Genomic DNA, 25,489 nt, shown 5'->3' on the forward strand with positions numbered 1-25,489 from the left:
GCTTCCCCTGCTCACCTCATGAGAAGATTTCAGTCAGAGAGGAAGTTGACAGGAAAATCCAGGTCTTCTTGAAGAAGAGGAGGAGAGAGAGGTGTGTCACTAGAACGAGAAAGGCCCCACCCACAAACCTGTCCCTGACAGGTGGAGTTCTGCCCTGTAAACATCCTCAATCCTTTCATCGGACCCTTTGTTTGAGACTGGGCTCCTAACTTGCAGTCCACTCGGTGAGGTAGGGTTCAGACTCAGGGGGTGACAACCCAAGGGCACCCTTGTGTTGGGCTTCAGCTGAGCCAACCACTCTCTGTGCTCTGTCCCCCTCATCAAAGAAGAGAAAGAAGAGCCTTGAGGGTCAGCCACAGCCTTGTCAGGTAAGACCAGCTGGCTTGTCCCGGGTTCTGCAAGGAGATGGGGTCTCTCTCTGTGTCAATTGCTCCTAGCCCCTCGCCTGGCTTTCTGGTCACTTCCACCATGGACAGGCTGTTCGTCTAGGCTTGCAGCTCACCTCGCCCACAGGAAAGTCCTCCCTTCGTCCTTACTGCCCAGGATTGATGAGGTTTGTAGACCAGCATTCCTCAGCCTATAAAATTACTTGACATACTTATCTATATATTGATTTTGATCTCAACTGCCTTATAAAAGCAGTAGGATAGGTATAATTTTCTCTATTCAATGGCTTAGTGAACAGAGGCTTGGTGATTGGAAGTGATTTGTTCTAGGAAGATCAGCAGGCTAAGGCCAAGATTAGATTTGATTCCTCCTTCTCTCTTCCTCTTTTTTTTTTTTTAAGATTTTATTTATTTGACAGACAGAGATCACAAGCAGGCAGAGAGGCAGGCAGAGTTGGGGGGGGAAGCAGGCTCCCCACTGAGCGGAGAGTCCTACATGGGGCTTGATCCCAGGATGCTGGGATCACGACCTGAGCCGAAGGAAGAGAGGCTTTAACCCACTGAGCCACCCAGGCGTCCCTCTCTTCCTCTTTTGTACGACCCAGCAGGTCATACTTTATCTCAAAAAGCCACGAAAAGTGAAAGAGCTTCCTGCACTGTCCAATGAGAAACAAAAGGTATTATTTCCTTATAGGCAGGTTGGGAGGGATATTTTTGAACTCATCTGAGACAGATCTTATAATGCTATATAGGCTCCATCAGATAGGGCTGCTTCTAGAGAATAAATGAGAATATGTATATAAAGAGGCCTTGCAAACCAAAAAGTGATATGCAAATGTGGGAAAATGGCTCCGTGGAGCCCGAAATATGCTCTCACTCTCTGTATGAGAAGGCTTGCATCTGGGGCTGTATGACACTCTCCTAATGTCAGCAGGAGCCTTATGAGGCACAGCTCACAAAAGCCCTGGGGAAATATTTAGCTTTTCCATCTTCCTGTGGTATGTGGAAAACAGATCTCAATGAGGGGGGAGGGAACACCCCCAAATCCTTTTCAAGTTGACTCCTGCAATTTCCTCTCTTATGACAGCTATCATTATATCTCATTGTTCTATAGTTTTAAGAAAATCTCATCTTCAGTGATTATGTAGTTTATTTTTTAAGATGCTAATTTTAGCTATCATTTTCCCTTCATGCTCAAAAGGTTGTATCATTCTTAGTTGTGGAAGGAAATATTTTGTGCAAGTTTGTGTGTGTGTATGTGCGTGTGCTTGAGTTTGTTATGACAGTGCTAATATTCATCCCCATGAGCCCACCACAAAGCAGTGGGTTGCCATGCTACACCATCTTTGGCAGACTTCTGTATATTCTTAGTGCCTGGCTGTAAGCATCTTGAAGAAGTCACTTAATCAATTACCGTATTCAAAATGGAGAAACTGAAGCCCAGAAAGATGACATGATGTGCACAAGGCCACAAGGCCAACAATCATTAAAGGTGTCAGTCAAACACACATTCCTACTCTTTCACTGCCCATGATGCATAGTGAATAGTGCTGGGATCCCTCAGCAGAAGCAGGAGCTGTGTCATTTGGGGGATTGGACCCAGATGTCCTTTAAGATTCCTTTCAATGAAACATGTTACAGCACTTTGGACTTTTCTTAGCATTTGATGGAAATATTATGGAAATATTACTCTCTGTAGAGAGTAGGGGAGTTTGCTAGAGAAGATGCTTTCCTTATTAGCTTGGTTCTTGTGCAATATTTGTTTCAACCAAATTCCGGAACTTCTTCTTACATGTAGGATTAGGAGACGTGCAAGCAGTGGCAGCATCTTCATTTTGTTCAGCCAATCTACATCTTTGTATCTTTTAGATACGAAAGGTGTCACCCAGTTTAACTGGTTGTCATGCTGATTGATCTTGAATTCAGAATTATGGAGTTCAATGGCAGGGTTGAGGTCTAGAGTTCCTTTAATCCAGGGGCTGCAGACAGTGGCCACAGGTGAGTCCAGCATTCAGATTTGTTTTGTTTGTGGTGCAGTGGTAAACCAAATTGAACCGGTTGCAAGTATCTAACATCCAGGGAATTTCTTGTAAAAGTTCAGATATATCATTTTTAAGGAAGACCAGAAGATCTGGCTATAGTGGGTACAAATACCCACATGGAAAACATATCAGGTGGGTCTGGGCAGCATGTGCTTCTTGTAGACAGACCATGCATTCCTCAGTCATTCACATGTCTGTGGGACCTGATTTCGGCTACCATATATTTTCATTTGTCAGTGCTGGTCTCTTCTAATCTGTCATGGGCTCAAATCATTCTGTGTCAGGGGAAACCTAGTTCCACACAGTGATAGGCCAGGCCACAGATCAATGTCACCAGGGAGGAGGTGAAATTAATTCTTTAGTCCTAACCTCTTATTATTTGCGAGGTAGGAAGAGAAATGATGACTTAGCAGAACATGCCATTGGCCCTGATACCAACCCAGGATATTAAACCAAATGTCAAAGCTCAGTGACTAGGAAGCTTAAGTATTCAGCTACTGACACAGTTGCAGTACAATCTCTGGGTGCCCACAAGAGAAAAAATGAAAAGCACAGGGTAATACTCTCTACTCAATAGATCAATGTCACAAAAATAAGAAAAGAAATTATGATGTGTGATTGCACATAGAATACAACACAATGCTCCACATTCCCAAAGAATACAGAACAAATTGCTGAAATTCCGGACACGAGTCCAATAATACATTTTCTGTAATCCATTCACTAATAAAATAATCATTTCTTGATCACTTATAGTGTGCATCATTCTAAGCTGGGGGATTTAGGGATGAAGAGCAAAGGCACTTCCCCAAAGGGGCTTACACAAATAACCACAATACAGGATTAAAAAATAATAAATGCTACAAGAAGAAAGCCAATGTTGTTGGTTTTTCTGAGTAAAGAGGTATTCATGGAAACTATGTAGGTTGTCACCAGGATGGCTGTAAGGAAGAAATTGTATTTGACCTGGGCTTTGGACAGATAGAGGTAGGAAGAGTTTCTAGCAAAAGAAGAATTTAAATAAACTCATTCAGTGCTATCTGAAGTGTACTTGAGAGAGAGAGTATTTGTTGTGGGTACATATAGGGCCAGTGGGATTGAAACTAGAAAGGTGGGTCTGTACCAGATCTCGGGTGCTGAGTGACAAGCTAAGGGCTTCAGAGGAGGCACAACGTGGTGGATTCAAGGAACATTAAAACTATTGACCAGACATTTAATCCAAGTTCATGGCTACCCAAGTCCATACCTTGGCAGTGACAGAACATCCATGTAGGTACCACTAAGTTTAGCTTTAGGTTTTCCGAAAAAAATTAAGAGGAAAAAAAGAGAACTGAACACTTCTAAACATGGTAGACAGTATCAGCTGCTTAGGGACTGAGGCAAAGTGGTAATATGCAGAAGAATTACAAAGATGGACTAAAATATTTTTTAAAATATCTTGAGAACTTGTAAGGAATACTTGGTGGGGGGAAAAGGTTAAGATTTTTTGATTTTTTTTTTTAGAGAAAGTTTATTCTTCTGGGTTATCTGAAAGTTGTAAAAGTGATGTGCATAAGTTCTTGTGATATATAGAGTGTTATTTTTAGCTGATAAGCTTTTTCCTTTGGTCTGGAAAGCAGTCACCCCCACCAAAGGAATAGTTATAGAAGGTTCTTGGATGTCCTAGTCCTCAGCTCTTTCCTTAAAACACTGCTGGAGAATTCTGCAAATATTTGAAGGCTTCACTGTGGTTTATAGCATTCCTGATGGGCCAAATGGAAGATTCTGGTCTTGTGAAGGACTCCACCAGTCACCAGAACAATGTTTCCACACATACCACAAGGTGTTTGTGTAATTGACCAAACTGTTCTAATTTTCATGCACATGTTTGTCTGTGAGATTGGATCAGCATTGTACCCACATCTCAAAGGCCTGTGCTTGAAGGAAGTACGCAGGTGACATGGCACAGAGATTCATTTAAAGGTATCCATTGAATATCTGTTCAATACAAACATCACTTCAAGTTTCATTCTTTCAAAACTATTTATTGAATATGGATTCTAGGGTTTGGGAAAACCTCTACAATGAACAAAAAGAAATAATCTCTACCCCCAAGTAGCTTCCATGTCTCATGAGACAGATGAAAAATAAACAAATCAATCAGTAAAATATAGAATATATAAGATATAGAGAAAAAATAGGGAAAGATACAGGAAGTCTTGGAGAGTTGAGATCTTGGAGAGGGTGCTTGAGGAGAAATAAGTTGTTATTTGAGTAAAGATCCTAATGATACAAGGGAATGTGTTATGTAAATAACTGGACAAATTATGGTCCACACATCTAGAGTAGCAAGGGTAAAGGTCCCCAAACAGAAGCATATCTGCCTGTCCCTTTAAAGTATATCGCAGAGAGTAGACTGAGCAGAAAAATCCTTAGAAATAAAGCTAGAAGGATGATGGCAGGGTGGGGAAGGGGACAGTGAAATGCAGGCCCTGTAAGACAAAATAAGGACTTGGACTTTCACTCTGAGTAAAATGAGAGCCATTTGCAGATTTTTGGACAGACGAATGACATGGTCTAACTTACATTTCAAAGGAAGTCCTTGGTCTGTGTGTTGAGAATAGATGAGGGTGGGGTAGGGAGAAGCCAGGCAGAAACAGGGGGGTTCATAAAGGAGTTACTGCTATAATCTGGATAAGTGATGTGGAAGCTTAGACAGTTTGGTAGTGGCAGAGATGAGGACATGTGTTTGCATCTTATGGTTGAGATGGATTGAATGGTGAATAATGGGACAAGAAGGAGCCAAGGATGGCTCCAAGGCTTTTGATGAGCAACTGGCTTTCTACCAGTACCAGTACTACTACTGTCTTCTGTCTGAGATGGAGAAGACCATGGCAGGGACAAGTTTTGAAGGAACATTAGATTACTTTTAGACAGGTTAAGTTGGAGATGTGGATTAGTGAGTTTATATAAAAATCTGAGATTCAATGAGGATATCTGAACTGAAGACAAAAAGTCACCAATATATACATGATATTTACATCAATGAAATTAAATAAGATTATCAAAGGAGTTAGTATACACCAAAAAAAAAAAAAAAAAAAAAAAGAAGAAGAAGAAGAAAGAAAGAAGGAAAGAAAGAAACAAAGTAAGTGAGAGATTGAAGGGCTGACCTGGATACTGCAAGATTTTGGGTTAGGGAGGTGAGAAGAACCCAGTCAACAGTGTACTAAAGGGAAAGGGGCATGGTGGGGGCAGTTCTATACCAGTAGAGAGATCTTCACTGAAATTGTTTAGAATCCTCAGCACATGGTAATAATGAAGAGTATTTTTCATTTACATTTTCTATAGTCAGTGTGTCCCTTTACCATCTGTATCTGGAGCAGACTACTCCTTCTACTCCCACCACCCACTACTTCTCTCTGGTTCCATGGGAACCAAGACAAAAGATGGAGAAGCAGCAGCTGGAGTGGTGGCCCACACTAGGTGAGTGCCATGCTTTCTGAGATCCAAGTGCAGAATATTTCTGAGGAGAAGAGGGAGGCCAGATGGCACAGGTGGAGGGAGATGAGGTCAGAGATCTGAATGCACAGAAAGCAGTATGGCTGGGTGGGTTCTGAAGAGAATGGAATAAGAGGAATTGGAGCTGATGAATACAGATGTTCTTTCCAAGGAGCTCATTTGTAGAAGGACCCAGAGAAAATGGACACAAAGTGGAGGGGGAAAGAGGGAAGCATTCCCCCCCCCCTTAGGGTAGGAGGCAATGATCAAAAAATACTTTTAGAGAGCTTATAAACTAACTGATACACATAAAGTATTTTCTTTTTTCTACCTCTGTGAAGTAGTCTTGGTAAAGGTAATCATCTTACCTTTTTTCAGGGAAGGAAAATAAGGCTCAGGGGGTTGAAGTCATCTGTCCCAAACCTCACAGCAATCTAATGAGAGATGGGACTCAAATCTGGGCTCTGAAAGTCAAATTCATTGTTCTCTTCTCTGCCACAGCCTCAAACTACAAAGATAATTTCGGAGCCTTAGAATGCTCTATAAAGCTTTACGAAGCTTTGACTTTGTCATTGTTTAAGCCCCTTTCATACATCCCAGGGAATCTGGACTTCACAGCAGTGCTTCCTGAACTGTAAGTGCGATTTAACCAGATGCGGGATGTCTGGGGCCTTGGGAGGGAACTCAGCATCTGCATCAGAGCAAACTTGTCATATTTGGAAAGAATCTTCCAAGGATGGTCAACACAGGACTTCGTGTTGAACCATTTCCATGCTGGATCACAAGAATACAATTTCTTGTCTTTTTCTTTTTTCTTTTTTTTTTAAGAATTCAATATATAATACATCCTTAATGGCGTCTGCTGCTTTCTTTCCACTTGAAGTCCATACATGATTAAAGCTCCTCCTGTTTACATGGAGCTCCAACCACAAATTTCTGGGTCTTCAACCCTACGTAGGTTCCAACTGGGATATTACTACTCTGTTATCAGGGATACATTGAAACCTATATTATTTGACCCAGCCCAGAAAAGCACATGTCTGTTTGGTGTTTTGCTTCGTATAAGAACTCTTAGATCCATATAGCTTCAGACAGCTCAGTATGACTCTGCACGGCCCCTAGAATTCTTCTTTGCACTTTGAGCAGATGCCTATCTAGATCTTTATCCAGCCATCTTATAATTATCTTTTGGCAGACTGATTCTTTTATAGACAATTTACTCCTTAAGGGCAGAAATTTTATTTGCAGGTTTTCTTCTACTCTCCATTTCTCTGTCCTCCCGAGCACCATGGTTGGCACAGAAATGGCTCCCCAAAATATGTTTGAATTGATAAATTAAAAAGAAATATTTTGTACCATATAGCGTTGCACTGTGAAGACTAATTTATATCACACAGGAAAAAAAAGTAGAGTCCCCAAGTTCAAGATATTCTTATATGCAGTTAGTAAGTTAGGCAAGTCAAACTTACAACTTTAGAAGCCAACTGGTGTGGTTCATTGTGCCTTTTAGTCAGACATACCTAAGCCTGTATAACTGATAAGCCTATACTGAAAATGTTATACCATCATTACACACACCTGTAACTTTTAGTAGTGTTACTATAATCATTAAGAGCTGTTGACATTATGAACATTTGTTTGTTTATGCATTTAGTAAAATGAAGAATTCTTGTGGATCAGTAAGACCAAACAATGAAACTAATAAAAGTCCAAACACACACATCCCCCCAACCTTTCAAACTCATAATTTAAAAAAAAATTGCAAGATAAAGCAAATACTGGACTCATTTAAACCATTAATTGCAAAACGCGTATTTTTTAAAATTACAAAATTCTCTCCTGACATACAGGAAAATTGACTATATATTTTTTTAATTTTTTATTGAAATATAATTGACATGTAGCATTATATTAGTTTCAGGTCACAGTGTAATGAACTGGTACTTGCATATATTGTGAAATGATCACCGTAATGCATCTAGTTAATGTCTATTACGTTACATCAATGATGTAATGTACATCATTACAAGAGTCTTTCTTTCCTTGTGATGAGAACTTTTAAGATCTACCCTCTCAGCACCTTTCAAATATGCAACACAATATTATTAATTGTAGTCACCATGCTGTATATTACATCCCAAGACTTATTTATCTTATAACTGGAAATCTTTACCTTTTAATCCCTTCCACCATTTTGCGCATCTGCCAATCTCTACCTCTGGCAGCTACCAATCTCTATCTATGAGCTTGTTTTTTTTGTTTTCGCTTTAGATTGATTGGTTGGTTGATTTCTTTCTCTCTTTCTCTTTCTTAGATTTCACATATAAATTGTCTTCAGATTCTACAGAGACTTAAATTTTACAACATTTCTGGGAGGGGTAATGTGGCCATATCTATCAAACACCTGAAATCTACAAACTCTTTGACCCAGCATTTCCATTTCTGCAATTTATACAAAGGAAAAATGTAAGGATCTTGAAAAGTTTTACCTGCAAGGATCTTCAGTGCATAGTCATTAAAAAAGCAAGGTAAAGAAGCAGCAACAGGAATAAGAAACAATAAGGGTTGAGTTAAATAAATAGTGATGATGGCATAACAAAGCCTTTATGGCCCCCAATATGCTACTGTAGGAAATTATTTATTAACTGAATAGTTTAGTGCACTGACAGAAAACAGAGCCTTGAGGTTTGAGAGAATTTTGATCAACTTAGAGCTCTTATCACTAACTGTGTGACCCTGAGCAAATTCCTCAACTTTTCTGAGATTCAGAGTCCTAATCTGTAAAATGAGGGTAACTCCAATACTTGGACCACAGGGCTGTGATGAGTTTGAAATCAGCCAATGCAGTTAAAGCCAAGTGTTTGGCACCCAGTGTAATATTCAACATAGCAAGTATATGTACAATATATGCCTCAATATCTGAAGTGTAAAAGGCAGCTTTTGAAACAATATTTACAGCATAACTTCATTTTGGAAGTAAAAAATGATATTATATACAGATATAAATGGAAATCTTAAAAGACACACATGAAAATTTACTTTCATTTTCTCTGCATGGTAGATTTAGGGGAAGATTCCTTTTCCTTTTGCTTTTATGTATGACCTACAGTGTAATAAGAAATGTTAAATGGCTCCAAATGGTCATCAGTATCAATCCCTATAAATGAAAATCTCTCAACACAGGACTTCTTTGCCTGTGTTACCACTGTTCGCCTCACTGTCAAGTCACCAAAATCTCTTCAAATTATTGTCATGGAAGCCATACGGCTGTGGTTGGTAGTGCTAGGCAGATTACCCATGGGTTCCCATCGCTACTCTACCCTTGTCCTCTGCCGTACCCCATGTAGTGTATCTAGTAAACATTTAGTAAGCATCCTTCTGTTGGGAGCACTGGGGGTTGATACTGAGGGGAGGGGGGAGGATACAAAGCAGCACAAAGGATGGTTTCTGACCTAGAGGAATCTCTAGTGCCTCCAAAGGGAAGCACACTTATCTTATGTGCAGGTAATGCTTATCTTGTTGAGAAAATCCATCTGTCTCAAATGAGTTTGGAGAGCGAGAGAAAGCTGTCTTAAGGTGGTAGGGTGGGGCTACAAGAGGGGCATTAAAAACAAGTGTATTTCCATAGCCTACAGGTAGAATGATCTCTGACTAGGATGGAGCCCTTCTAAGCTCCTTGTGTCACCACTACCTTTGGTAAGATTTCTTGTGTGATTGCCTCTTTCTCCACCTGTTTTCTGAGGTCTTAGATGTTTATTCTTATATTTCAATCAATTCCTTTTGTGCCCACACCCCCATGACTCTGACATACTCATTTGATACACATCCTTGAAACATTAGTTTTCACACTTTGGGGGTCCTCGAGCATAACTATAATGTATGTCTAATGCAAAAATAAAATTTAGAAAAGTTAGAAAAATGTAAAGAAGAAAGTAAAAATCATCCATAAACCAGTCATGCAGAGATAATCATTCATAACATTTTGGTGCATGTGTTTCTAATACATGTGTGGGTGATTTTTAATATAATATTTTTAATCTGCATTTCTGTTTCATAATAATATATTTTTTCATGTCAATTAATATTTGACTACAGGCTTATGCTGTGACATCTTTTACAACCTCCCCCTCCTAGAGAGAAGCTCACTTCAACGCTTCTGTATGTTAGTTTCTAGGACTTTTCTGTGCTTATTTATGTATACTTTAGGTTTTAAAAATAAAACCTAGGTTATGTGTAGCATTGGACCTGCTTTTTTACTTAACGTTATTGTGTGAATTTTTATACATCATGTAACTGTCTTAAAATATGATTTCTAAAAAAAAATATATGATTTCTAATGGTTCCATTATATTCCACTAGGGGTGTGTACACATAGTTGATACAATAAATATCTTTAATTTTAAACCTATCTAATTTAGGATTGATGCTTAAATCATTACCCCTTCCATGAGGCTCTCAACTTCATACAAGAAGATCTAGTTTTGTTTCATCTTTGAATTGTAGTTATATAGCCAGCTGAAAAAGATGAAATCCTTTATTCTAAGATTAAATCCTCTCAATGGAAGCTTCCACTATGTGAATGGATCCAAGAAGTTATGGCTAGGTCACTTCAGAGATTGGAAAGGAGGCCATGACCCACAACATTGTGGTTGGTTGTGGTAGGAGAACAACTTGACCTTGAATGGGGCAGGTGGGCAGGATGGAGGGAAGGATGAATGCCTAGGAAGGGCATCCTCTCCAAAGTGCCACCCTCACTAATTGGAGGGAACAGCTAATGAAACCAGGCAAGAAGTTCCCAATATTTGGTGTTTCTTGCTTGTTGAATTAAAAACCAAAACCAAGGGGCGCCTGGGTGCCTCAGTGGGTTAAAGCCTCTGCCTTCAGCTCAGGTCATGATCCCAGGGTCCTGGGATTGAGCCCCGCATCGGGGTCTCTGCTCGGCAGGGAGCCTGCTTCTTCCTCTCTCTCTGCCTACTTGTGATCTCTGTCTGTCAAGTGAATAAATAAAATCTTTAAAAAAAAAAAAGATTAAAAAAAAAAAAAACAACCCAAAACCAAAACAAACTAGTAACTTGTTCTTCTTATTGATTTCGTATCCCTGGTTCTCTTAAAGATGTGACTCTGTAAATCTATAACCAAGGACTCGTAAGTTTTGATTTGTACTGGGATGAAGGTGGTAAAAACAAATGTATTCCATCTTGTTATTTTTGGTATTTCATCTGCTTTGAAAATGGCCTTTTAGCTCTCTACTTCAGTTTAGAATGAGGGCTCCAAACCAGGCCTGTGTTGAGTCCCAGACTAAGAGAACTAGAAGGAAATGTGGGGGCCAAGTAGTTCAGGTCCCCTCCTCTATGTGAAAAAGACAGTGCCCAGAGAGAAGAGATGACTCACATCTGAGTCAATGTACCCAGTGACTTACAAATCTGAGGCTTGTATGAAAGCCTACAAGACTTCCCCACCATCACGAGTTACTACATGCTCTGATCCCAACCGTTCAAGTGTCTCTAACATAGATTCTGTTGATCATTAGACTTCTAGCTTCCTTTTCCTGGAAATCTTTCAGTAACACTCTATTATAGTTTAGGTACTTTGTTAGGTTTTTAAACCATTAGTTCCTCTCATTCCTATCCTGTCCTGCAAGGTAAATATTGAATCTATACACATTTGAAAAAAATGGAAGCTAAGGATTTTTAAATTGCTACCCAACCTCAGGCAGCTGGTAAGTTGTGGGGTCTGGATTGAAGCCCAAACCTGTCTGACTCCAAAGATTTCTCTACTGTGCCAGTCTCTGTCCTGATACAGGAATTGATTGCATGAAATGAATCAATTTATGTCTCTACTATTTCTTGTCTATTGTCTTGTGGAAGAGCTGGTTTAATTAACTCTCCAAACATTTGTGCCTTTGAGTTGCGGGTCAGTGATTTTGACACATCCCCCACAAAGCAGCACTTAAATCAAAAGCAAAGACATCTTCCAGGCTCTAGGAGAGGAAGCTAAGTTGTGTAACTTAGCCACTCCTAATGATGGGCCCAGCTCCCAAACAGGATTGCAGCTTGACAACTGAAAACAAACAAAAATGAAAGTTTTACAAAAGTTGGGGGAGAATAAAAAGCATAAAAGGAAAAGAAAATAAGAACCTGTTCAATACCACATAAGTGAAGTCATCTTTGCTAAAAGAAAGGATGTATTTCAGAGAGACGCACAAAGAATCATTGAAGAGTTAGCAGGTGTGAAGGAAATTCAGGGCTGTGTTTTGGAATGTGGATTCCCTTGGCCAGGCATTTTCTCTTGACCTCTTCTCAAGAAAGATAGGTTATAGTATGACTTCTAAGTCTGTTTGGCACAATGCAGCGGGTATAAAGGAAAGTATTTTATGCTAGTTTGTTTCAAATTGATGTTTTTGAATCTGACCTATGTCAAGGTCAGGTTGGTGTGGAAGGGTTCCCTTCAACAGGCCCCCTCCCTGCCACTTCCCCAGGACTCTCTTCAAAATGAGGGGCCTGCTACCTCTTCTCCAACTCCACATCCCATGCTGTGACCTTTTGCTGGAAACCTGCATCTTCTGCCAAATTACTCTGTCCAGTCCACTTGTAAATAAGGGCTTTGTTCTCAGAGGATCTGCTTATTGGAAGTGTATTGGACTTATCTCTCTAAGACAAATGTTTCCCCCACCTTTTTCCCTTACAGAATTTACATAACTGGTTCGTAACTTGTGGTCCACATAGTGATTTCATAACTCTTTGTGATAAAACTTGCCTAAGAGACAGTATCTTTGTCCATCTCTCACTTTCTTTTGATTTTATTTCCTGAATACAGCCTTTGCATATCAGTGGGCAGACAAAAGTCATTGCCCAATAGCCCAACTATCTGTGTACAGAAAATAGTCTTTATCTGTGTATGATTTTTAGCCTTCTTCTGACTTTAATTTTGGGGGAATTTCTGAGGGCCAAATTTTGATGCATTTTCTGTAAAAAAACAGAATTTATTTTATCTCTGCCACTGAGTGCTGGAGAATAAGAGATCTGTGATGAAAATGTGTGTGCTTAATGAATCTTGATGCACTGAAAAAATAAAATAAAGTTTAAAAAATGTGTGTGCTTAAAAAAACCATTAAGTTTTCAAATGTTTTGGCTAGAACTAATACTTCTTTTTCACTTTATCCTCTTTAAAATATTTTTATTGTAGAAAATTAGAAAATATAATTAAGGAAAAATATCTATAATCCCAGTATTAGAGAAAACCAATGTTAACATTTTTGTGGTTATCTTTGTAAAACTTTACTTTATACATAGCCATATTTTATTTGTATAAAAACTAAGATCATGCTCTGTCCTATTCTGTAGTCTTTTTTTAAAAAAATACCTAGATGTCTTTCTATTATATTTGTACTATGTTTATTATATTAGTTATATAATATTCTATCTAAACTATATTAGATATTATAAACAAATTATAAATTAAATAGTAGTGCTATTTTAAAAAGGAGTTGGCATTGCCACTAGAACATGATGAATTTAAAATATGCTAGAGATATCAGTTATTTTTAAATAATATCTTTCTTTGTTCAGATATGTCAGCACAGCATCTAAAAATGTATTGTTTAATCTCACTTTCTTTACCATGCAATCTAAATCTCTAGATACATACCATTATTAGTGAAACAAAGTAACAGTCTTAGAGACATCTATACTGGGTATGATACTGAACTAGCATTAAATAAGCTGCCTCCTACATTGAAGAGTCTACATCCAATCACTTCCAAAGAAAGAGTTGATTTCAACTACTCTCTAGTATTTTCGAATAATTTTATCCACTGCCTAGGGTTTGGTGGGAAAATTACTGTTTCTTAACAGAATTTCACAGTCCAACATTAATGGCATTTGAAGCCTGACTTTCCTTATTTTGGGTGGGATGCAAGAGAAGAAGTGATGAATAATATTAACCAGGGATGGTACTGGGTATGAGATTGGCCCTAGCTCAATAAGAAGGGAAGACAACTACTCCAGCAACCAATATTGCATTGCATGTTAACTAAGTAAATTTACATTAAAATAAAAAGAAGGGAAGATAGGATATCCTCCATGGATATTATATTTAAATTTATATTTATTTTGGAAAATGTCAAACAGTTCAGTGATCTCTTTAAACACCATGCAGGGTCATGATTGAAGTTCTTAGATGCAGAGATACTGCTAAACAATAACACTGTACTCCAACCTACACTAGGTAATACTTACCTCAAAAGAGAAGCTCTCAAAGAGTGGCCACACTTTTCCATTGACTTGAATTTCTCCATTCACAAATAGGACATATTATATAAGCCCCAGATGTTCTTTTACCAAGTTGATATTCCGAAGAGATACTCTAGAGGCAGGAAGTGTATATATGGATGACTCTGGCAAGCATTGGCATCAAATTGGGCTTCATTTTCTATCTGGTCTCCTGGCCTAGTTGGAATGGTTGCCTCCTGAGAAGACCTGGCACATCCCTCGTCTAAACACAGTGTCTCCTCACTATCATCCCCCGCATTTCGCCAGTAACTGCCTTCAGCAAGATAGGAGTTGCTTTCCCTAAAGGCTTTGGACATGACCACTTTCCCCTTCGCATCTTCCAGGGAATGGGAAAGCTACTGCTCAGACATTATTTTATTAACTCCTCTTTCTTTTAGGATAATATACTAATGGCTCTTCAAAAGATGCAAGATCAAGGTGCTCTCTATCATTTGCAAAGGACTTTCAAAACTTTTTCATTTGATCTTCACGAACAATCTCATAGAGTAAGCAGGGCAGGCATCCGCAGGCAGATTTTCACAGATAAAGAAATTGAGAGGCATTATTACAACATATATGTACACTTAACATATGAAGATGGCATTGCTGACGACACTTACACATGACTGGATTGATCCTTCTCTGGTCCATGTTCCTACACCCCCTTGATTGCTTTGTGAGTGAAGTCATACATTTGCAGAAGGCTGAGCATAACCAAACAGCATTCTCCTCCAGGAAGCCAGCCTTGATATGAGCCTTCCTAGAACTAAGGAACCGTGCATATCACCAGCAGCATTTTAATTTTCTCAGTCATTTACGAACTATTCTATGTCATGCTGCTTATTGCTTTAACAGTAGCTGTAACAGAGGCCGCACATAAACATACACTGACCCTTACTTTCTAATATTCTGGACTTATTTATGTGCATGTTATTTAGTTATGTACATATATAATTATATTCTCATAGGTACTAACATATTCTGTTTTCTTACTGAAATACAGAAAACAAAAAGGCCTTTTGTGACAGATGTTATTATTCCTCATCTCCGACTGTTATCTAACTACAGCAAGCTAATATATATATATATTTTACTTCTTTTATTTTAAAGATTTTATTTTATTTTATTTTTTGACAGAGAGAGATCACAAGTAGGCAGAGAGGCAGGCAGAGAGAGAGAGAGAGAGAGAGAGAGAGAGAGAAGCAGGCTCCCCACTGAGCAGAGAGCCTGATGAGGGGCTCGATCCCAGGACCCTGAGATCATGACCTGAGCCAAAGGCAGCGGCTTAACCTACTGAGCCACCCAGGTGCCCCAGTATATATTTTTTTTACTTCTTATTCATTAGAATTCTGACCTGTCCACTCTTCTTAAATCATTTTATAATGAATGTGAATGTCCTTCTTGAAACAAAACTGTCCTCATTTCTCTATACCTGTATGCTGGCCTTCATTATTTGGATGGGAGAATAATGCTTTGCTTTAGTTCTCTTACCTTTTCCCTCTCTGGGCGGTGTTCTCTGGACCTACTTGGATCTTCTTGGCATCTTGTAGAACAAGCTGAATCCCAGGTGTTAACATTCTTCCCTAAGAGGAGTGGAATTGGGTCAAAATTGCCTTAGGATGATATTACTCTAACACTTTCTTCTAGCTAAAAAATATTGTGCCATTTGATGTCTTGTTTAGTATTCATCATTGGACTTCAATGTATATTTCACTATTAAAACATGGATTGTCAGGGTGCCTGGGTGGCTTAGTGGGTTAAAGCCTCTGCCTTTGGCTCAGGTCATGATCCCAGGGTCCTGGGATGGAGCCCTGCATCGGGCTGTCTGCTCAGCAGGGAGTCTGCTTCCCTCTCTCTCTGCCTGCCTCTCTGTCTACTTGTAATCTCTGTCTGTCCAATAAATAAAATCTTTAAAAAAAGAAAAAACAACAAAAAACCATGGATTGTCTTTCAGTTATGGTGACCAACAAGATAAGAAGTTAACAGTATCTGTTTTTAAGACCAGGTTTTTAAGACCAGACTTCCCTATCTGGTCTTGTTCTATCCCTTTCAAGTGTCTGTTTCCAAATATTGCCCTTTGGTTTCAGGAAAAGATCTCCTCTACTCCTTCCATTCCTAGACCTGCTTTCAGGAAAGGTGGTCATATTTGTCATCTACCCATTAGGGTAGTTTGAGGCAGAAGTGACTTTCTCCTTGCTCTGTCTCTGGTGGTGCAGATGTCTTCTGCAACATCCACTGTGACTGAGCAAACTCTCCTGAATATAGGGTTAAGTATCCTGTGGGCATCCAAGAGGACAAATGAGGCCATTGTTCATTCCCTCCCAGAGCTCACAAACTACTCAGGGAGACCAATTACAGGCAATGACTAAAGAACTGGTTGCTAAAAGATCATGGTCACAGGAGAGCACAGGAAAAATTGCATTTCCAAATTGCTATTCCTGTGAAATTTATGGGAACTGGCAGTTTGGAGCCTGGTTCAGAGTAAAGGGTTTCAAATCTTCTCTTTTCAGGTCTGATTCCATCACATCGAGAAGAGAGACTCTCTTAGCTGAACCTTCTTTGCTTTTCTGTCATGGGTGCTCCATGGAATAAAGATATCTATGACTGATCCATTTGTTCAGCTAACACATAATGAATGTTGATTATGTGCTCTACTTGGTGCTAAGCATATCGCAGTAAGAAAACTCTGTCCCCATCAACTATTTTATGTACTAATGAGGATAATATGAACATTAAGGAGAGTTAAGAGATAGCTGTGATATAGTGTGTCAAGTATTGTCATAATGATAAACACAGTCTACAAGGAGAAACAATGGAAAAGCACGTAAGGTATGAGGCAAGATTGGTAAGGGAAGCCTCTAGCTGCTTTCTAAGTTGAGACAAGAAAGGCAACGGGAGTTATCAGGTAAAGGAACTGAGAAGGAGCATGGTGAATTTATGAGTCTAAAGGTAGAGGAGTGTGGCCGAAGCACAGGTTGTGAATGCTGGGATATAGCAGGGAAGATGGGAGAAGAAGATGGAAAAGAAAATGGAGGGAAAACACTTGGTGAGACATGAGCCTCTATAGGTAAGTAGGAGTTCAGATCATGCCTGCCATACTCAGGAGCTCCTACTTTATTTGGAGTGCCATGAAGATTCATTGAAAGTTAATTGGCCAGTGACACAATCTGATTTGTATTTTAGAAAGAGTAGTCTTCCTGCTATATGCTGCATGAATTTGAGAGGGAAGTATTAGAGAGAGAGAGTACTTAGAGGACCTTTAAAATGATCCACAAGAGGTGACCATCAGGCCATGGCAATAGCAGTGGAGCCTAATAGAGAATTCAGTAAATGTTGAGGAATTAAGAGCTATAGGACTAGGGGCCTGATTGGCTAAGTATTGGGGAAGAAGAGATAATCAGACGGACTTCTGGCCTGGCCAACTGTATAGCTGTGACCTCATTCACTGAGATTGGACTGAAAAGGAGGAACAAGTTTACAGGGGAGATATGAAGGTGGTGAGTTCCTCTTTGGATAAAATGAGTTTGGGGTACCTGGGTGGCTCAGTGGGTTAAAGCCTCTGCCTTTGGCTCAGGTCATGATCCCAGGGTCCTGGGATTGGGCCCTGCATCGGGCTTTCTGCTCAGTGGGGAGCCTGCTTCTCCCTTTCTCTGTCTCTGCCTGCCTCTCTGTCTACTTGTGATCTCTGTCAAGTAACTAAATAAAAATAAATAAATAAATAAAAACTTTAAAAATGAGTTTGCAGTACCTGTGGGTCAACAAAGGTGACGTATGTATTAAGCAGTTGTTTAGATGGATTTGAGCTTGGGAGAGAGATATGACTGGAGATACAGATTTGGGAGTCATAGACGTACAGATTATGTCTAAGCAGTAAGAATGATGGAGCTTGCTTAGAAAGAACGTCCAGAGTGGGCTCTGACAAGCACCAGCATGTGAGACATGGGTGTGTGCTTGCGTTTGTGGTGGGGTCTCCCTGAAAGAAATATATGCAGTGAACAAGCAAGTAGAAAGACCACTGGGAATGTGCAGTTCCAAGGGTCAGAAGGACACAGAATTTCTAGAAGGATAATGTCATCAATCAACTGTGCTAAAGAAGATCAAGAAGGATAAGGAATGGAAAGTATCTATTGGATTGTCACAAAATCTGAGAAACAGATTTCTATGGGTTCAGATGTGAATGAGATAAAATTAAATAGAGATAAAATTAAATAGAATGAGATAAAATTAAATAGATTAAATAAATCCACCCATTAAATGGGTGGACCATTTTTTTTAGAAGCTTGGTCATGAAAAACAAGACTCTTCACCTTCTTTATGCTTCCAAGGTCAAATGGAATAAATGTGCTCTTTTTCGCCTGGCAATCTGTTAGATATCTGAAGAGACTGCTTCAGTGTCCTCCATATTTTCTTTCATCTCAACTAAAATTCTCCGGTTCTTTTTACTGTTCCTCATGTTGGGGACCACAGTTGGTGGTCCCTCACCCTCTTCAGAATAAAGGGGAAGGTTGTCTCACAGGCCATGGGTCAAGATGACCAGTCTGATCATGGAAATAGAAGAGGGAGAATTTGAGAAGCATCAGTTGACATCTGAAGTGTCCTTTTATTATTTCATTTAACAAATATTTTACCATGTGTCAGATAGACACCAGGAGCCCATCAGAGAGGAAACAATCATTTGTGTGGGCTTTAGAGGAGTGTCTCCAGGACAGCTCCTCAGAGATGAGTTTTATGGAGCCAAGAGAGAGTGAATCTCAGACTCTTGGAGAAAGGAGTCATCACAAGGAGTAGGTTTCTCTTCTTCGTAGGCCAGCTAAGCCTTCCTAGGAGTTGGGGGCAATAAGAACAGGAAAGAGGAGCCTGAAACCCTGCTGTTCCTCTAATTTGCTTTGTGACCTGAACTAAGACACTCCTTTGAGCATCTGGTTTCTTATTTGTAAAATGAGGGTGTTGTCAGATATCTAAAATGTCTGGCAGTGCTCTTGGATTCCATCATTTGAAACCAACTGAATATTTACTTTGAGAAAAATAAATCCTGTCAATGTGCCATTACTATGGTATTTCTGGACCTATGTGGTAGTTACCTGGGTGTGTTTATTTTATGATCCTTCATTTATGATTTTTTTTTTTAAAGACTTTATTTATTTGTCAGAGAGAGAGGGAGAAAGAGCAAGCACAGGCAGACAGAATGGCAGGCAGAGGCAGAGGGAGAAGCAGGCTCCTGCTGAGCAAGGAGCCCGATGCGGGACTCGATCCCAGGATGCTGGAATCATGACCTGAGCCGAAGGCAGCTGCTTAACCAACTGAGCCACCCAGGCGTCCCCATTTATGATTTTTTGAATGCATGTCATACTTCAGTAAAAAATGTTTCTAATAAAAATGTCATTAAAATAATAAAGGATGCAGTTTTTTTTTGGGGGGGGGTGGTTGGAGAGAATACTGTTGTCAGCATTTGGATAAATGTCTTTCCCCAAATTTCACAAAATATGTGAGAAGTTACAGTTGGCCCAGCAGGAAACCCAGGCTTGGGGACGACTTCCTTCAACAAAGCTCCCAGCCAGGAACATCTGGTTGTGGAATGTGTGCTAGCACTGCTCCCTGGCACTGAGACTAATGTTGGGCAGGTAGTAATCCTGGTGACATAATCCACACACTTCCTTGGGATATCCCAATAACTGGGAAAGAGACTTGTTCTCATTTCTAAGCCTCATCACCATCTAGTTTCTGAATCAGTGGCTTCAAAATCAGGGAACCTATTTACTTTGGAGAGGGAAAAAAAGGCTGCAGTAGGCTGAATTGTTGCCCTTTGTTGATTCTTTTGAGTTCTCTGCTCCTCCCTTTTTCACTTGTATGTGGCAACCATATTTGAGGTCTTATAGTCCCCTTGAAGCACATCATCCAGACCCAGCATCTTTATTCTGGTCAAAGAATAAAGATTCTGGTCTTCTGGAGGGGATTGGAAGGTTGGTGATTTAGCCTTAATTATTCTTCTTCCCAGGAGGAGAATTCCACCACTTTCTGTCCCCTCCCTGTCCTAAGCTCTTCACCGTCAGGTCAATTGCAAATTTAGGACACCTCTCTACTGTGTGAGATAAGTCATTACATGTGATTCCTGGCTTACCGGTTGGCTTATACGTTGGCTTCCTTCTGCTTTTTTAAGCACATCCCCAGCCACCTCCTCCCCAACTCACAAATCCTTGTACAGGTTTATATTAATAGCTACCTCCAGAATTTATCTTTGTGGGGGAACTCCATTTATTTGGGGTGCTGAAGGGGAGAACCTGAGTGACTTGGCTATGTGGATGAAACAGATATGTCCTGGGATGCCTGGGTGGCTCAGTTGGTTAAGCCACTGCCTTCGGCTCAGGTCATGATCCCAGTGTCCTGGGATCAAGTCCCGCATCAGGCCCTCCGCTCAGCAGGAGCCTGCTTCTCTCTCTGTCTCTGCCAGCTTGTGTGCTTGTGCTCTCTTTCTGTGACAAATAAATAAATAAAAATCTTAAAAAAAAAAAGAAACAGATATGTCCTTCAAATAATAAACACACAAGGAAGAAATTGTTACCCTGGAAAGAAAGAAGACACAGATGAATGGTGCAAAGTTGGACCGTATCCAATGTAACTCACCCCTCCAGGACTTCTCTCAGTCCTTGGTGATGTTGTTAATCTCACAAAGCATCTGGGGCGAGTGAAACCACTCCAGTGCCAGCCCTGATGCTGCATTTGGGTTGCCTGTGAGGGAGCTGTTCCAGCAGGGATGGAGGTGTGGTGACAGCAGAGAGGAGGTGTGAGGAGGACTTCAGACTCTCATCCTGCCAGAGAGTGGCAATTTTAAGCAAGTGTTACCAATCCTCAAGGGGTGTGGGCTGGAGGTGGGCAGCTGGCATTTCAGTCACACACACCATATTACCTGCCATCTTTTGAACACAATGCTCTTCACACCTCACAGCTGTGCAAGGACTGGCCTTGCCCATCTCCAACATGCTGTTGGCTCTATGGCGCCTTTCTCTACAACTTTAACTTTCCACACTCTCAGCCCTTCCTCCACTCACCCCTGTTAATCCTGCCTTCTCTTTCCACAGTGTTTGTGTGCATTCTCCTAGTGTGACTTGCTCACCAGTCTGTAATTATCTGCTAGATTGCGAGCTTCTCTGAGGAAAGACTGTGCAATGTGCTTCTATGTGTGTCTGTGTCTGTGCCTGTCCAGAAGATGTTTCCATTCATGTTGTGCACAGGGCTTCATTACTCAGCCCACCAACATTTACTGAGTACTCCTGTATGAAGTATGAGGTCGTGTGCCAGCAACAATAGATCGACAGAGGCCTTGCCTTTCGAACTTAGACCTGACAGAGAAACAAGCAGGGCGTCCATTTGAGAACTTGTACTTGGTCCCTGCTCTCTGTCATGCCCATGCCAAGTATGGGCTATAAAGATGAGTGCTTTGAGTTGCTCATGGCCCAGGAGTGAAGACAGGGATGTTGTGGAGATGACACAATAGCAAGATAAGTGCTACAAGTCAGGGACCCAAGCCCTACCATAACCCCACCTTGGAGACTGGTGGAAGTGTTTGTGGAATGTGTAAGAAAATTAATCTCAGGGAGTCACAAGGGATCTGTAACCTCACAAAATTTTCTAGCCAATATCTTTGTCTTTATCAATTCTTTCCCATATACATTTTTGAAGAACCCCCTTTAAAAATTAGTACCTGGTGTGAGGGGCTCAGCAAATCTCTGCATGTTTTCCTTCTTATATGCAAGAAGACTTATTGGGGCCCTAGTGTGTCTCCAGCCCTGGCTTGAGTGAGGTGCCCAGGGGATGTCCCTAGTAGCTCTGGTCAATGTAGATAGCCATTTGCACTAGAGGGAAGTCAGAGGCCAAACACCCCAGAGTCTTCACAATGGGCACCCAAATTCATGACATGGCAATTCTCTTCCTCTGACCCTACAGACTGTGCATCACAGGGGAACTACCATGTTCGTGGGAGTCACAGAGTGAAGATGAGGTGGGGGAAAACCATACATGAGCAACCTCTCCAAACTTAGATCTAGAATATTGTGGGTACTGGAGAAAAGTCCAAATCTTGTAGCACTGTTGAGCTAGAAGGAAACTTGGGTACAATCACTCGAACAGTTTTCAAACTTTCACATAGTGTTCTCTCCACATGAAAGCTTCAGAAAAGGTCCAAAACCGGAGAAGTGGAAAAGTTTTGATTGAAATGAGTTACTCATTTATGCAAACCATGAAGTCTGGCCTCTCATTTTTATTGACAAGGAATCTATGGTACAGAAAGAAGAAGGACTTCCCTAGGGTTACCCAGTGAGTGAGTGGGGATGACTTCTTCATGCCGGACCTGTGTTCCCCCCACCTTGGTCCTGAATGAGCACAAGGTCCTGCCTGCCAAGGGGGGCCCAGCTGGGATCAAAGAGACCCTGCATCCATTCAACTTCCCCCAGGATACAGAGCAGCCGGCTGGCATGTTATCACTAATGTACAAAATGTGAAATTGTGAAGGCTTGTTTGCCAATTCTCTTATCTCAGCTGGCACAGAGAAGGGCTCGTTGGAGTTCTGCGGTGTTAGAGTATTACTTCTCCACCTCACATCCCTTGGCTGTTCTCACAGAGACTCAGGAAAGGCTGTGCATATAAATTCACATAAATTACCTTTACAAAATGTCAGAATTAAAAGTGGATTTTTATTTTGGGGATGTGCCTCGAGATTGTTAACCCCTTCTCGTGGGTACATGTGTCACCATCAGAAAAGCAGCTGACTTCTTCAAAAGCAAGGTAAGCCACAGGAACTTATGCCCACGCTCCCTCCCCAGCCCCGCGCTACCTCGTTGGCAAGAGGTAGCAGCTCTTGTCAGAAAACCATGGACTTTCCTAAGCTCCTGGCTGGCCCACAGATAATCCTCTGGAAATAGTATTTTTAATCTGGTGGTGGCCATAACTTTATTCTTTATCACTTCTTCTTAATTGACTGGTCAAGTTCAGAGGAGACACAGAACCCACCTGGGCCTCAGTTTCCTCATTGACAAAATGTGGAGGCTAGCACAGATGAGTGTTTCCTAGCTAGGCATTGTCTGCCCAAAGATCCAGAAAGGTGGTAAGGGGGATACTTAAATAACTATTAAAATTTCAAAAGCTTTACAGAAATCACAAGGCACCTGCAATAGGGTTACATAGGGTTAAAAACAATCCCATGGAGACTTATGGAGTTACATGGGAGAAGCCAAGGAAAGTAAAGAAAGTAAGGGAGAAACAGCTGTGCAGACTTGCCAGGGAGGCAGAGAAGGTGAGGAGCCAAGACTTCCTAAAAGAAGATGGAAAAATGGGAAAGATAGTGCTGGAGAGTGGCATGGATGGGCCTTGAAAAAGAGGTCCACCATGAAACAGCCTGAGTTTTACTGCTATTTATTTTACTGGTATCTCTGTGATACTTTTTGTCATATCTGTCCTATTCTTTATTAAACTCTTGTGAGAAGGAAAAAGTCCCCAAACTCCCCCTTTCTTTGCCTCTGGTTGGAGTTGTGGCCACTCAGTGTGGCCAGCTACTTCTTTCAAGCTGACCAGAACTTTTCAGCATAGTTCTTTATACACTTTTCTAGAAAACAAATATTTATTGGGGTCAACTCTTCAGGATGTCTCTTTGATTTTAATAAAGCAAAAAATAATTATCTTAAGATTGCACAATTTGTCCACAGGACAGAAAGACAAAAATCTTTCAATACATAGTGGAGGAGAATCTTCCAGAATAAGGAGTTTGGAGGCACTGGAAGGGGTGGGGAATGTTTCTAGATCTGATGGTTTATTAGAATGGAATGGAATATTCCCAGAATGGAATATTAAGGAGCCAGTGTCAGTAGTAGGATGGAGCTTTGATTAGGGGTCACATTATCATTTCCATGAGACTAAAACTCTTTTGTCTTTATGGGCCTCTCCACCATAACATTGTCAATATTAAAACTTACATTTCTATGTCATCAAATAGTGTGGTTAAGTCAAAACATTTCTTTTGACCATAAAAACTGTCTTTTCAGATATTATAATAAATTGACACGTTTCCTGAGCCCCTAAAAGGTTTGTGGAACATAGGCACTGTACCTGTCATACTTAACAGATAAGTCAACCTGATGTGAGGTAGAGGAGAAAGCTTTAGCTCCTGGGGTTGAGTGCTGGGTACCTGCTGGGGATGCGGGAGAAGTTGCTTCCTGGGAGTTTTATCTCCCAGCCCAGAGCAAAGCAGAGCTGACTGACTGAGACCTTCCGCAAAAGTGTTTCCAATTGATCAACATGTAAATTTGGTAGCTGTTTCTCGGCTTCTCTTCTAAGTGCTCTAACTTGAAGCAGTGAACAAGAATCCGAAGTCTTGTTTTGATTCTATTTAGCTCCTTGGGTGAGGCCCTCACCTGAGGGTTCCAAAGTTTGCAAAATGAAGGAGTTGCACTAGACATTGATTTTCCAGCCACAATTTATGCCCCATGTGCTTCTGAAATACTATCAGAAAAGATCGTAGAGAGATAGATGAAAGCATGTATACGGTGAGGCAGGTATACTTAGATGAGGACCCAGAAATAAGTTATTTACTGCAATACTGTATTAAATTTAGCTCTGAATTTGCTGGCAGCTGAAAAATATAGAAGACTTATCATCTGATTGAAGGAAGAATCAGCTCCTTTAGATATTTACTTGGCATTACATTGAAGGTCATGCAGAAGATATGACCACTAGTTGACCTTCGAGCTAGCTAGCCCCAGGGCAGTTGGAAAATTCTCCCCCATCCCCTGCCCTTGAAATGTACATTCCACCCACTATTCCCACAGTGGGAGCCACAGCTGAGTAGAGAAAGGACACAGCTGAGAGAGAGAGAGAGAGAGAAAAAGAGAGTGGAGGTGTTGCTGAGACCATATTGACCTTATATATGATGGAATCCAAGTATGCCATGTCTATAAACTTTTAAGACTATGAAAATCTAAAAAAAAAAAAAAAAAAAAAAAGCAGGATACCTGGGTGGCTCAGTTGGTTAAGTGTCTGCCTTCAGCTCAGGTCATGATCTCAGGTTCCTGGAATCGAGTCCCACATCGGGTTCTCTGCTCAGTGGGGAGCCTTCTTCTAACCCTTTCCCTCTGCCTGCTGCTCTCCCTGCTTGTGCTCTCTCTTTGACAAATAAATAAATAAGCAAGCAAATAAATAAATCTATCTTTAAAAACTAAATAAACTTTTATGGTTCTAGCTAGCATATGCAGAGAGGTGCCTGTTTTGAAGCACCGAAGACAACTCACATTAAGTTCTCTTGCCTGTTAAACTGGCCACTTACTGC

General features: G+C 40.6%; 1 protein-coding gene across 1 annotated transcript in view; it reads left to right on the forward strand.

Annotated features, from left to right (window-relative positions):
- The first annotated feature begins 212 nt into the window (after positions 1-212).
- Positions 213-25,489, forward strand: part of TPRG1 (tumor protein p63 regulated 1) — a 172,064-nt gene continuing 146,787 nt past the window's right edge. The window contains exon 1 of the mRNA XM_047732816.1: positions 213-368. The gene's annotated coding sequence lies outside the window, so the exon portion shown is untranslated. The remainder of the gene's footprint in view (positions 369-25,489) is intronic.

The sequence above is a fragment of the Lutra lutra genome, chromosome 1, assembly GCF_902655055.1.
Source record: "Lutra lutra chromosome 1, mLutLut1.2, whole genome shotgun sequence".
NCBI lineage: Eukaryota > Metazoa > Chordata > Mammalia > Carnivora > Mustelidae > Lutra > Lutra lutra.